Here is a 15,784-nt window from a genome sequence, read left to right as displayed (position 1 = left end):
TACCCCCTTCTCTTTTTCAAACGATTGCGACGAACTGGGGTAGCTCTCACACAATCGGTGTGCTTCATATTTAAAGAATGTTATCGGAATAATAATTTGAAATTTAATTAAAAGAAAAATAAATACAAATATAGCAAACGAGCTCCGGGGTCACTGAACATTTAATCAGTTCTTCCTTGGGCGATGATAAACAAAATACTGAAAACAGAACTGAAAAATTCGAAGCCGTTCGGGAGTTATTTTGTCCACAGACGGACGGACGGACGGGTGGACAGACAGACGGACGCACAGACAGTCCAATATCATGACCTCACTAGGAGTTCGTTAATAAATATACAAATTATGTTGTAATTAACAGATTTAATAGCTGCAATTGGCGACAACCAGTTATGTTGGTGTACAATGGCGAAACGGCAGCAAGAATCGGCTGACTCTGGCGCCATCAAGCGAAAATCTCGCGCCTGGTCGAGGTCGGCGATAGCCACGGTTTGGCGGGTCGGTCTCGGTCTCTCCGCGTGAAAACTCAACCGGAGAAACGGTAGTTCCAGGAATCAGTAGGTCAGGTCCAGAAAATGGCGGCTCACCTTTACGATAACGGAGCGGTAGAAAAAGTTGCTAAAAGCAATTCCAATGAATACGCATAACTGAATGCAAAAGCAAAATAAAACGGTACGGATGAAAAAGAAATTTAGGGCAATGCTAGAGATTAGTACGGTACTTAAAAATGTAATAAGCAAAAATACAAAAGCAAACAATGTAAATACGTTACGGTTGCAAAAGTAAAGTTCAAATTTCGGTACTTACAAAAGTTATTTAATGCACAAGTTTTAACTTACGGCAATAGCAAATGTCAAAAGATAAAACTACGGTACTGTTTCGCAAAAATTTATTCAATAAATTAAGTTACTTACGGCAAGAATCAAAAATGGCAAACAGCAAAAGATCCCTCACAAAATCAAGAGTTAACCTTATAAAGAAATCCGGAGTTTGGGGAAGTGGAATAGGGAATTTCCATCTCCTCGCTGTATTCAGTACTAAACCGATTCAAATTAATTCGGTTTTTAATGAATTACTCGGCGTGCAGTTATCGGAAGAAATGGGATAACCTGTAACCTTCTGGAAAAATTACAGCGCGTTCGGAATCATCTCTCACGACCGTTTTTGAAAACTGCAACTCATTAAAACGTCGGTCAATTAGGCGCATTCAAACTTCAATACTCATTAATCCACTTAACACCTAGGCCTAATTGGTATTTTCCGGACACAACGACTGTTGTCGTTATCTACACATATGCAAGGCTGCAAACTGATAACGTACCAACACCTCGATTGGGAACTCGCTTCTATTCTGATTTTCACTTATTATTGGAAACTAAACTGCTTAATAATTAATTAACGGCGCTGAAATCTCAAAATATTAATTGTCTTTCTTCTCCCCGGTTACACCAGCTTTTGGTGGCTGCAAGAAAAAATCATATACTCAAACTCATAAATACACTACTACGATGCGTTATCTGTAATCCAATATACAATTAAACAAAATGAAAACTCACTCGTCGAGCAAATAAGTAAATTCAGGAACTCCTTAGTAACGAAGCACCAAACTTAAAACGCTTCTCGATACCGGGTGTTCAGCAAAGCTGGCCGATTTCATAAATGTACGGGGGTTCATAACTTCGGGTTCTTCGACACACGATGAAAGGTTAATGAGCAACAAAAAACTAAGGGCAGCTTCGGCCTGAGTTAGCAGACCTTATTAACAAAAAATCTAAACTGACTGGAATCATCCCAACAACTAAGCTATCTAACCTAAAAAAAACCTATTCAAAAACATAAAACACTTCAATAAACTTCATTCTTAACTGCACCTAACTTCACTTGCATAGGCGATATATTTCTTCTTTGGTTTCTTCTCTTGGCTTCTCTTGGTCAGCTTTAATCTTCTGGCTCGCCCTGAGATCTTGGCGCACATCTTCGAGTATCTCTTTTCCTTCTCTTCTGGTTTCTTTTTTTTCTGATGGCCTTCTAATACGCTAATTTGGATTTCTTGTTTTTTTTTCTGTGCCTTGCTCGTTTCTTTGATCAATGCCTTTATCATGCTTGCTAGTTGCAATATCCTTGAACGTTACTGACTTGCTGCTTCTGGATGTTGTCTTCTTTTTTGTTCACGCTTCTTCACTTGCTGAGGGTTGTTCCTGTTGTCTTCCCTCATCCCCCACATGTTTTCAGTTTAAACGTCTGTAATTTTTGGCGTGTTTTCCATTCCATATGCAATTTACAAAAAAAAAAACTATCCCTGAATTCAAACATGTTAAAAAAATATCACTCTTAAATTTCAGTAACTTTTGATACCCTTTTTATAAACATATTTACTCCACCACTGGCAGTAATAATGTCAATTCTCACTTCTGTGGTCACTCTTTCGTATATTTAAATAAATTTACTCAATGCAAAATTTGTACCGGTCAATAGACCTATGGTGTGAGCTAAGTTTTCCGCTTTAAATTCGCGTATGTGAACCGATTTTCTGTTTTATTTTGAAACACGAGGCCTTTACAGGAAGTTAATTGGTGCTCCACGTTTATGCGTCACTTGCAAAATTTGGACTCTTATTTGATTGAACACTCGTTTCTTATCTTAACGCGCTTTATTTTCTCGCATTAGTTCCGTTATCTTTCCTTATAAAGCGGCACACGTATAAAATTTCCTATAGGTACTGGCAATTTTGTAAATTTTGATTCCAAGCCTAAAGCGACCATCTGTTACATTTTCTGTCTACTGGACGAGTTTCATGAGTTTTTAAGGGTACTGTAAAGTGGCTTAGCTTATAATTCTTTATGTGAATAAAAAAATCGGCTGATCTTTTGCAGTAAGTCAAAAAACGTCGAAGTCTGTAATGTTAGATTGAATCTTGGGTATATACTCCACAGATACACGTTATTTCATTTACTTTTTCTACGTCTACAGTGTTTTTATATTATGCAAATCCAAACAATTGCCTATACACTATCTGTCGGTAAATTCGACTTTGACTTGAATTGGAACGGTTGTGTCTGGGTGGGTTCATTGAGTTCCGTTTTTTTGTTCAGGACGAAACAGCTACCTACCAGCAAAACTTTGTGCAAACACGAATTCTAAAAGTGCGTAAAAATTATTTCGTGTGAAACATATTGCGTGAACGTACCACTTGACATTCACAAATGTCCAAGTTGAGGTTTTTGATATTGTTCACTGACCTGAAAGAAGGATTAACTTCTCATAGCGGTACTGCCGAATATATTTCGCCGATAAAATCAATTCAAACGCTTAAGGAATCTCGCAAAATTAAAACGGTAAGAATTTTGCCAACGAAAAAAACTAAAATTATTCAATTTGGAGAAAGCAACAGAATGTATATGGAAACTTGTAGTTTATAGCATGTCTGCTATCTTCGGCGAGATCCAGTTCGCTACCATTTTGGGAATCGATCAATTTATCAATTTTCTTGTAAACTTTTCTAATCGCCAGTCCATCGGTGAACGCATAACTTGTTTAAATTGCTTATTATTCCATATAGGTACGGAATTATTCCGACCAATTTGAATACATTGGGGAGTTGGCTGGTGTAAGAACGTTGCGTCGCATTGTCCTTCGTCGTACCTTGCAGTTCGAGGATACTTAAAATAAACGTTTTGAATTTCCGCATACCCAAAATAAGGACCATGGGCAAGATACTACTACATCTTTAACCTTCGTTCGATCGAGTTTTTTGTGGCGTTATCTCATGGGAGTCGCGTTTGTCACACTAATGTTGAAACTAGTCATACTAAAAACTCGTTCTTCGACGTAAAGAGGGAATGAAGTTGTTTTAATTTATGTTAGTGGAATAACAAAGATTTGTGGTACTGATACCAGTGCAATTAGTACGTCAATGGTTGCACGAAATTTTACTTGCAGTTGTATACGGTAGGTGAACAGCACAATGACATCTTTTCATGCGCTACTTCGCAACAAACCAAAGCAATATATACAAATGTAGGTACAATATGTTTAACAAATTGAGGATTTCGAGGAAATTATTTGCAATGATGTCTAACTTTAGTTTGTATTGTATGAAAGCTGTCCCGACAAAAATGAGCACCTCCTATTAAAACACATTACATAAGCGTTATGCGGTGGTGATTAACAAACGATTAAGTGGACTGTATGAAGAAAAGGAAATATTTCTCGTGCCTTTTCTAAAGAAAAATTGGTTCGAACTATATAAGACCGAATCGAACGTTTAAAAAGCAGTAGAAGAATGGAATCGTTGTACCAGGAGCTGAAGAAAACCGTTCCGGGTGGGGAAATGGAACTGAAGTGGGACGAAGAAGCGGGGTGCTCTGTTCCGAAGGGGATCGCCAACCCCAAGAGAAAAATGGTGCGAGTCGACATACTAATGCCGGACCCCAAAAGAACCAACACGAAGGCGATGCATAACAAAATCATAATGCTCATCAATAAAGTTAATAAGAAAATTGAAAAACTAGATGGATTTATTTGCAAGAACACGTAAAGGGAGATTAAGAAAGTTACACTTGAACTTAAGAGCGTGGCCACCCAGCTTGGGACTGAGGAGGTGGCCAAGTTTATCAGCGAACAACCAGACGCTCTCGAGCAAACGGCAAGGAGAACGCAGACGCCGACGGAGTGACCAAGGGGGAAGATAGTATACACCAGATGCAGAGTCATCATCAATGCGGAGGAGATCGAACGAGGAAAGAGAAGTCATAGAGGAAGGGGGCAAATACGATGATGTATGGGAGGTCATCCAGAGGCCATGGCCCGAAGACACAGCCAGGAATGAGGAAGAGGACTCTGGGATTTGGATGGGGAGCGAGATGACCCTCTACACAACCGTAGAGGGGAATCAGGAGAGGAAAAAGCTAAGAGTCCGTCACCCGGAGTTAAAAAAAAAAGTCGACAACGCTCAGACCTTTAAGGGAGGAGTCCTTACCTTTAAGAAATCAGAAGCGGTCATAGAGGACAATGATGAGGAGTCCGAATCTAAAGAAAGGTTCATATCTATGGCGGCCATCGAGGGTAACTCGGCCAAAGAAGCATATACAAGGCGCTGACCAAGGCCGTGAAAAGACTACAAAACAAAACGCATAATACGATCAAAATCTACACGGATGGGGAAGACCGAGAGCTATGCGGAAAGGTTGCCGAATGCGTGTTACCCACGGGCCTTCACCTATAGGATCGAAGGGCGCAAAAGCAAGGTTAAGAAGAGGGAGGATTAAAGATTATCCTTGATAGGAAGAAGGGCCATGTGGATAAGGCCAAGGAGAAACTGAGAGGAGAAATGGGAGGCGCCACGTACAGCATTAAGGGAGAGACCAGGGTGTACTACATAATAGACCTAGACGAGCTGGCGAGCGAGACAGAGGTGAGGGTGGCCGTAGTAGCGGAGCTCGGGGCCAAGGGAGAAGAGGTGGAGGTGGCGGCCATACGTACAGGCGAGAACGACCAGAGGTTGACGACAATCTTTGTCGATAGGGATTTGGAGGAAAAATGGACCGGCTCGCAAGAGTGTGGGTCGGCTTGGCCCGCTGCAGAGTGCGGAAGAGGGTGGAGGTCGAGAAATGCTCGAGGTGCTGGGAGCTGTACGGTAGAGGCATGAAGTGCACTGCGCAAGACAGGAAAAACCAATGGATGGATTGCGGCCAGGAAGGGCACTTTAAAGACAAATGTACCAACCCGAAAAGATGCACTGTGTGTGAGGGGGACGGACACGCGCCATGGTCCATGGCGTGCCCGAAATTCAGGGAGGCCATCCAGAAAGCAGAAAGGGGACGAGGGAGGCCTAGTCAACCGCCCAACCCCGGTGCAAGAGGCGGGAACAACTCCGCGTCGGCTGTGATAGACCAATAACTGTGATGATATACTCGTGACCAAGCTCTGTGATAACTTTTGAAGTACCTGAGACGAACTACCGTCGTCTGTCCGTCCTTAGCGTTTTATTTTAGACTTTTAATCGCCCCGTGAATATACCTTTTTTAATAAGAGCTAAAACTTTTATTTATTGTGTTTCATCTTTTAACGTGTTATATACCTTTGCTTTTAAACGTGTCCGTCCCATATATACTCAGTGACATGGAAATTGCAACACCAAGAAGGAGTAGGAATTTTTTTACCAAACTTGGTAGAAATGTTTAACTACTAAGAAGTAACAATTGATTAAAATTTAAAAGAAAAAGAACGAAATATAAACATATTTTTATTAATAATAATAATAGTCCCTCCCTATTGGTTACGCACTCCCTCACTCTTCGTAGCATCAATTTTAGCAGACGGCCGATTTCCTCTTGAGGTATTGTGTACCAAGAAACTGAAGCAACCTGTAATTCATTGTTTAGAGCTTGCAGGGTCTGCGGAGAATGCGGCAAGTTCATCAGTCTTCTCTTCATAATGTCCCACACATGCCCGATAGGCGATATATCGGGAGATCTGGATGGCCATGGCAAGAAATTGACATTATCATGTGCAAATAGGTCCATAGAACGTCTTTTAATATGGGGATGGGCATTATCCTGCTGGAAAAGTGGGTCTTCCAACTACTGAAGAAGTGGAAGAATATCGGGTTGTATCACGTCATCCACATATCGCTGGGCGTTCATATTACCTCGAATGAATAAATAAAGAGACCTACTTCCATAAGTTATAGTACCCCATACCATAGTCCCCACATCTTGGTGCACATGTCTCGTAACAGAAAATTCAACATTGCGACGTTCTCCACGTCTTTGGCTGCCCCTCATACGGTCATCGTGCTTACCCAAACAAAATCGGGATGCATCACTGAACACCACCCTATGCCACTCGAGGTTCCAGCGTAGTCTCAACCTACACCATTCCAAACGCTGCTGGCGGTGTTGGGCTGTTAATGGAAACACAAGATGTGGCCGATAGGATTGCAAGCCGTAAGGTCTGATTCTGTGGTAAACCGTTCGAAGTGTTACAGGACGACCTTCGTTAGCTAACCATTGATCGGCAATTGACCTGGTGCTAGAAAATTGGTCTCTTGTTGCCATAGGTCCAAGATGGCGGTCCTGCACTTCAATTGTTCTTTTTCGCCCCCCTCCCCCCACTCTGCGACCATCCTGACCTTCCCAAATCCATGCCTGATTGCAGCGAATCATAGTGGATTGGCTTCGGTTAAGGTGATTTGCAATTTTTCTGGCAGAAAAACCACTTTCGTCCAAAACCAACAATACGACAGCTGTCGACTTCTCTTAATTCGCGGTAAATTCCACGTTGACATATTCTAGGCCTGATCACAGCCTCAAAAGAAGTGATTAAAAGCGAAAACAATAAGAACTGAACAAAATCTCGCAAAACATACACCATATAAAATTAGTAGAAAAAAATGAAAGAACTGTCAAATAAGCCATTACCACTTGATCCATATGAATGAAATTTTAATCAATTGTTACCTTTTAGTAGTTAAACATTTCTACCAAGTTTGGTGAAACAATTCCTACTTCTTCTTGGTGTTGCAATTTCCATGTCACTGAGTATATATTCTTTTAAACTGTTTTAAGTGTCTCCTACCTGCCGGAAATCTTAACTTTTACGCGCCGTGTTTGTCTCGTATATTTCTAAACATTTTGCTTTTAAATTGGTTTTTTGTGCTGGTCCCATATACATATACAGAGTGGCCCAACGAGAAGTTTACAGAGGGCTTTTAGGGTACTAAATTTAGAAATTTCGAAAAATCCTCGAACACGTCAATTTTGTATTCGAGGGGGGCAACTTTTGGAATACAAATCACGAACCCAAGTCTTCACCCCTCTACGTAGGGAGCTTAACCCCTAAAATTTTAAATGGAATCCTATGGCACATTATTTGAAAGCCAATTTAATCGTGATTACTAATCTGCTTTGTCGGAGAACTGACAGATTCACTTAAGTTTAACAAACAAATTGAAGCGTCAAAATAAAATTTTAATAAAGGTGACTTAGATCGCATTTGTTTTGGTTTTTTTAGAAAAAAGTAGAATTATAGTAATCACGATTAAATTGGCTTTCAAATAATGTGCCATTTGCCATGGGATTCTATTTAAAATTTTAGGGGTTAAGCTCCCTACGTAGAGGGTTCGTGATTTGTATTCCAAAAGTTGTCCCCCTCGAATACAAAATTGACGTGTTCGAGGATTTTTCGAAATTTCTAAATTGAATACCCTAAAAGCCCTCTGTATACTTCTCGTTGGGCCACTCTGTATATACCTTTTAACGTGTTATAGCGCAGGGCAAGTATAAAGAACCAGAAGCAGCCGAGGTGAGATGTCAAACGTGATGCCTACACACATAAAAGACTATAATGGTTCTCGAACAATGTACGACCAAATTCAATATTACTCCCACAACGGGTTTATTAAACACGCATATGCAATAAAACGAATTGATCAAAGTAGCTTCAATATCAACGAACACAAATTTTGAAAGATCGCAAAATTTGAAATCCTCGCAAAGCACAGAAAGATTTTATCTAAACGAATCAGGCACGAAGGACCAACAATGTTGTGCGCTGGTAATTAACAACCTGTATGATGAAAAAGAAATTTTTCTCGTACCGTTTCTAAAGAGGAAATGTACGCAAAAAGCTGTTTATTAATTCTGTACAAACGAAATGAAATCACAATGACGAAGTAATGCGCATCTGTAAAATATTGATGTTGGCATAACGATAAATTAATAGAAAAATGAACTTACTTGTAGTTTTAACGGCCAAGGCCAAGCGGCGAAGACGAACGAACGGTGGTGGTTAAATTGTCCACCCACGAATAATCGAGGGACGATGAGAGGGTTGCGGATAGTGATTGACGACGGGTACGAAGAATTATTGAATCTACTGTTACTGGTGATGAAGAACGAATTTCATTTTTATCGACTTCCTTATTTGGAGACGAATGAACAAAACGACCCTACCTACGCAATCTACCCTTTATTGATTCCCTTTTTCTTCGCCCATGTTTGTTTCTAAGTAAGTTTGGAAGAGAAAACGGAGGGTAACGAAGTAAAGCGATAAAGAGGAAAACCGAAATGTTAAGGGGAAATTAAATTACAATTGGACGCAACACATAAGCTTTCATAGATGATTAAAATCGAGTGGTATAATTAGATTTTAGTGTATAACGCTGATTCCTTACAATCCTCCTACAGCAGTTTTTTTTGCCACCCTCCTAAAATTCGAGATCCTTAACTTTGTTTGGGGAAGAGGAGGCCAACCCTTATTATTAATTATTATTGGTTTTAAAAATGTATAGATATCTCTTCTATGAATTCTGTACCGTTCAAATGATCTTTTTCAGCTCTTTAGTGAATCAATATGAACCTTATTTGATAAACAAATGGTAATATTACATACAGACTGAATGACCATGGATGCGACCTATTCATCACTTTACATTTTTGCAAAATTAAATCATATCTTGAAGCGTTGTATAAAAACACCTAAACTGGCAATCTTAAAACCATTAGTAAACCATGGTAATGAAATTTTTAATTCCATTAATTATTATTCGTTTGTACGCTTGGTTAAACTATGAAATATAATTACATTATTTTTGACATGTTTCAATCACAATGACTAATTTCTTGTCCGTAGGTACCTTTATAACGCTCAGATCGGCTAAACTCTTATAAATAGTAGGAAAGAAGCAATAATTAAGCATCCTTGATCTTAACAACCTTTTAGAGTATAAAATACGTACACGTTACTGCATCTTTATAGGGTGCCCTTCGTTCCTAAAATGGACAAACCTTGGCCGCAGCAGTTACGAGCTAAAGAAATTGTTCAATAGAAATTGTTTATTACCTCATGTCTGTGTGTACGAATTAATTACCGCGGTGGTATGTATGCTAAAGATGAAGCGGTCATTTTTTACCGGCCCCTGTGAAAATTAAAGGTTAAGATTTGCGTTCGCACAAGAGGACGTAACATTTGAATTTCAAATTTACGGTTCACGGAGTGCACTTAACATCTAAAACTGTACACTTGAAAATCTAAATTGACGCACAAGTATGGGAGAACTAATTTGGCCTTACGGCGGCGTACAAGTTTTTTTTGTGTTCGGGCACGTAAATTAAAATACAGTTGAATTTAGAGGACTTTACGTGGTATTAGGTACTAAACTACTGTCAAAGAGTAGTCGTGCTGTGCTTCTATTTACGTAGGTATAGCAAAAATTACACATAGCGTTACAAACGTTTAATTAGGTAGCATTTTATAATTAATTATTTCGTGGCTATCAAAGCGAGAATTTTTTAGCGCATTTTTGGTAACAAAAAGGAGCTTATCATTTCACTTTGTCCGGCTGGCTGGCTGGCTGGCTGGGCGGATTGAAAAACTTTTGATCTAGACATCGTAGAGAGGTCCGGTTTTTTGCATTATCTCCGTCTTGTCGAGTTATTGGCGCAATGGACATTCATTAAGCCCGTAGTGGTTGCGTTTAATTAGAATTTGCGAAATAACTAACGCCGCTTGAAAACTTGTCCGTGCGTATATCGATTTTAAGCCGATCCGATTGACGTAGAGGAATGGCTTTTTTATAAAATATACTTTTGGCATTGCCTAACTACGGTCACTAATATGACTTATCTAGGATAATTACTTCAAGGTGAAAACTAATCAAAATCATAACACGGTGATGAGTTTTACAGTTTGTGGTATAATTTTGGTTAAAAATATCGTATCCAGGTCTGAGCGGTTTTTAGCGTAACACAACGAAGTTGAGGTAACGCTTATGTGCTCGTGTTTCCGTCTGTCCGCCCGCCCGTCCGTCCGTCCGTCCGTCCGTTCCATCGAGATCTCGGCCCCTGGGACACCTAGAGACTTCGGGTTTTTGCTAATTGATAGCTGCTATGGTCTATATTTGCCCATTTCAGACAGTTTTATTGCACTCTCTATTTTGCGCAGACTGCGCATTGCCAACTTTCTTATTTATGGAGATCTTTCTTTGAAATTTTAACCACAGATGCTTCTAGTAAAGGCAAACATTTCACACATAGTAAAAATTATGTAGACATGCGCAGTGACTGCGCAATGCGAACTTTCCTATTTACTGAGATTTTTCTTTGAAATTTTAACCACAGATGCTTCTAGTAAAGGCAAACATTGCGCACATACTAAAAATTATGTGTGCGCATGCCCAGTCCCTGCGGAATGGGACTGCGCAATGCCAACTTTCCTATTTATGGAGATATTTCTTTGAAATTGGAACCACAGATGCTTCTAGTAAAGGCAAACATTTCGCAAATAGTAAAAATTATGTGTAGGCATGCGCAGTGACTGCGCAATGCCAACTTTCTTATTTATGGAGATATTTCTTTGAAATTTGAACCACTGATGCTCCTAGTAAAGGCAACAACTTGTTGATTGCAGCGTTATCGGAGATCGGGGATTTCATTGAGGCAACTGAAGACGTCTTGATTATGGGAGACTTTAATTTCCCATTAACTGTCGGAAATCGGGTAGAGAAATTTCTTCAAGAGAAATTCAATATAGTGATCATCTCTCCCCGAACAGTGACAACGAATGGCGGAACAATAATTGACGGAGTTTTTGGCAAAATGGTCAACTACACTGTTGATTGTTCGGTTTACGAGTCGTACTGTTCATACCATCGTCCAATTATTATTAGAGTTCGTGAAAATTAATAAAGAAATATATGTTTGCATATACCTTATTTTATAATTAAAATTTTCTGATAAAATACTGATTGCTAATGCAATACTGATCCGTCACGCCAAAAATGCGCTGAAGTCTCATCGATGCACATACGAGGACTTTTGTAATTTTTTCTACATTCGTTTATGTTCATTTATTCGGGGGGTGTCCACTTCGAAAATGGCTATAATTTACTGAAATGGCTCTCAATTTACTGAATATAATCGGTAATTATGATTAACTGAATGTACCTACCAAGCTTTCACCAAATTTACAAATAGGTTGCTGAATTGAGCTCAGAATTTACCACAACTTACCAAAATTGTACTCCAGTACATCACGACAATGATAAAAGTACAAGCCAAGTACATCCAAACAAATGCCCAAAACCAGAGGCTGATACAACGGACCGAATAAGAATTCTATAATTCTAGAGAAAAAGATACTGGACTAGATAAAATTCCCCGAAAAGGACTGTGTGCGATGCTTCTCAAGCTGTAAGGAAACAATACACATTCTGTGAACCAATAGAAATGGCGTGTTCTTCATCTCCATTACTAATACTAGATTTAGTTGGTTCTGTTTTGGGCAATTGGACATACACCATGGTTTTGGGTTAATATAAATAGGGAAACGCACGTTTTAATAGTTGCAAATTCAGAATTAGTTTAAAGAGTGATTAATTAGCGGTCAAGTAAGGTGGAAAGTTTGGATAAGCGGTTTAATTTTGAAACGTGTATTTTTTTTCGATGTTCAAATGAAAAATACACCTGATTATTGGTTAACAAAATGGCGTGTTAATTTACGAGAAAGATCCATCTTTAATAGCGGAGGTAATGAAGTCGTGCTTTTCTTCTGAGGGAGGATACGGAAAAAATACTGAATCAAAGTACAGGGCCGGAGTGCGTCTATGGGGTTTTAAAATTATCCATATCGAATTCCAACGAAAGAGGAAAGCAATTAAATTATGAGGTTACCATAGCAACGATATAACAAAAAATCTGTTTTGCATCGAAGAATCTATATTAGTAAAAGTGCGGAATTAAAGGCATCAAGATAACCCGGTAAAATGGACTTGTGGTTCGCTTTCCCAATATTCGCGCATTTATTTATAAAATTTCATTAACATCGTGGGTACGAACATATCTATTCGATTCATAAGGAGAGCTCAACCAGGCAGCACTTAAGGCCCTGCACTGTGTGAATTCGGTTGCTCTTTGCCATTCAGCATGGAATCCTCCCAGATCCGCCCGTGGCCAAGGCTGCCTCGAACCTTCCACTTATCCCAATAATTTAGCCGTACGGAAGCCTTCCGAGCCTCATCTTCCATAGCTAAGTGTAAATGCACTTCTGGGACAACACTGTTGGGGATCGCGAAAATTTTTACACCAAAAATTGGGACTGCCAGGCAAAAAAGGCTGAGAAGCGCTGCTAATGGTTACTATTGCTATTGCTATTGCTATTGCTACAACATTCAGCTTTCGATGCTCTTCAATCTAAAAGTCAGCTAGACATAATATACACGGACTTCAGTAAAGCGTTTGACCTAAAGTTAACCACATGGTGCTTATTAGCAAGCTGGAAGAGTTCGGTTTTCATAGAATGCTTTTAGATTGGATGAAATCTTATTTGACTGGAAGGAAGCAAATAGTCTACGTAAAGAACGCTAACTCTTTTTCAATTAATGTTATAGCCGGGGTACCCCAAGGAAGTCATTTAGGTCCTTTAATGTTTTCTATTTTTATAAATAATTTACCTACATGTCTCAAGTCAAGCTCATGTCTGCTATTTGCAGACGATATGAAAATATATCACAAGATCTGATGTAATCATGATGTTGAACTATTACAACAGGATTTAAATGCTGCAGAAAACTGGTGTAAAGAAAATGACATGTTGATCAACATTAACAAATGCAAATCGCTCACCATCACAAGGAAAACAACACCAATCTTTTAATCATACACCATAAATAATATTCTATTAGAAAAAACCAATTGTATCAAGGATCAAGGTGTATACTTTGACAAAAAATGACATTCGTAAACCATATTAACAAAATAGTAAATAATGCTCTTAGGACGTTGGGTTTCATAAAACGCCATTGTAAACAATTTACAAATGTAAATACCTCACTTCACTTTTGTTGTTTAATTCGTACTGTAGGAGTAAACTTGAATATTGTAGCATAGTTTGGTCCCCCAACTACAAATATTTGAAGCATAGTTTGGAAAAAGTGCAATACAATGAAATATCTTTCCTATAAAACTGGTCATGTTTCTTTGCTTAAATGGTATTCAATTATCACTTCGACATACTCAATTTTATCACTAGAGGATCGAAGAACAATATCAGATATTTTATTTGCAGCAAAATTATGTCGTGGAAAAATTAAGTGTCCAAATTTACTACCTTGACATGTGTAAGTACAATATGTATAACAACACGAATTATATATTATTATTATGTTTAATTGAGTTTTCAATACCAACAAAAGGAACAAGAAGTAAGACCATTTTCAAAGTAGATGTAGTAAATATTATTATTCATTAAATAAATCCTTTGTCAGAATACCATCTCTATGTAATAGATACAGTGACATAGATATATTTTTTTTAAATACCAAATGCATCACGTCTACCTTAAAATCCAAACTTCTATTATAAATATAAACTAAATATATTATAGTCATAAATTATTCTAATTTTAGATATATAAATTATATTTAGTAATTTTTGGTTTTTCATTGCTATTGTGTAATTTATTATTATATTAATGATTAATATCTATATCTTGTTATACTAATTAAAATACTATTGTTAATAATTTATGTATAAATTGGCTTCGCCGTCAATAAATATTATTATTAATATTATTACAGTAAATACCCCTGTCGGCGTACTTTCTTCGAATGCTTTTACTAATTCGCGACTGCGCTTTCGCTAAATTTTGCTCTTCTAAAAGGGTAGTTACTCTGATTCTGCCGCAATTCATACTTTTCGCAAAAAGGGCCCATACTCTAAAGCTAGTATTGGTCGAAAGTCGACACCTATCAAGTTTGCCAGTAAGTTCGCGATTTAATTTTCGTAACCTCACTCTTAGCAGACGACCTATACGCTATTGCGACTACTTACTGTCTCTCCCTTCTGGACTACAATATTCATGTTGCCGCGTAGAAAACCCTATAAGGTCCCAACGAAACGTTTCCGCAATGCGTTTCAACCCATCACGAACTTATACCGAAAAGCAACCGACGTAATTCTCACGATCCGCTTGTACTATCTCGAAGCCTACGCACTTTTTTGTCGCGATTCGTTGTCGTCATTTAACCTACTATTCTCATGAAGCGGCACATATGATATTTGACACATACAAAATTCGAAAAAAATTAGACAGCCTATCGGGCTCCCGTTCCGTTAACCTTTCCTGAACGTGAATTTTCCTTGGAGAATTTTCCACGAGAGCTAAAATTATAGGGGGTGGGGGATATTGTGAAAACCAATTTACCTGGATGCGAGTTTTCTGCGTATCCAATTATCGGAGGCAATTTATTTGTCAGAAACAAAAGGAAACTCTAGAATTTAACACATAACAGCTACCAAAGGGTGCGTTTCTTTATTTCTTTGGAATAGACCTTTTTTGTATATTAGTTTTGATTGGAGTAAATTTTTGTGAGCGATATGACACTGATGACGGATACTTTTTGGGGGCGGGAAATGGATTTTGCAGGGGCGGTTCTTCCGAAGTCGAAGTGAATCACTGTGGGGCAGCTTCCGGGCCCGAAGTTACCTGAGGTTGTATTTTTATGGACTCATGGAAGCGAATTTACCGAAACGAATTTTGTATAGAAATACTAAGTGCAGTAATGTTGCTGACGAGTCAATCACTTGACTTCAAACCTTCAAGAACTTGAATTTTTCCGTAGGCGAATTTTTCTGGTACTAGATTTTTTGGTAATAAGTTTTTGGAAGCGAACACCAAATCTCTTAGGCAAACATCTTCAAGAATCTTGAATAACTTGAAAATCTTTGGTGCTGGGTATCGGGAAGTGGCATCAAACGACGTAGATTTTAATGTAGATTTCGAAAATGCA

The 15,784-nt window shown here is 38.6% G+C and overlaps 1 long non-coding RNA gene across 2 annotated transcripts; it reads right to left on the bottom strand.

Moving 5' to 3' along the window:
* Positions 1–284: 284 nt before the first annotated feature.
* On the bottom strand, positions 285–4,117 carry LOC116180817. Of its 2 annotated transcripts, XR_004147166.1 has the most exons (4): positions 3,185–4,117; positions 1,554–3,134; positions 912–1,459; positions 285–615 (listed from the first exon to the last, which is right to left on the bottom strand). It is a non-coding gene; the product is annotated as an uncharacterized LOC116180817 (long non-coding RNA). The 2 variants fall into 2 exon arrangements; XR_004147165.1 differs by having other exon boundaries at positions 912–3,134.
* Positions 4,118–15,784: the final 11,667 nt, after the last annotated feature.

The sequence above is a fragment of the Photinus pyralis genome, unplaced genomic scaffold, assembly GCF_008802855.1.
Source record: "Photinus pyralis isolate 1611_PpyrPB1 unplaced genomic scaffold, Ppyr1.3 Ppyr1.4_LG9, whole genome shotgun sequence".
Classification (NCBI taxonomy): Eukaryota; Metazoa; Arthropoda; class Insecta; order Coleoptera; family Lampyridae; genus Photinus; species Photinus pyralis.
This window is presented reverse-complemented; position numbering and strand designations above follow the sequence as displayed.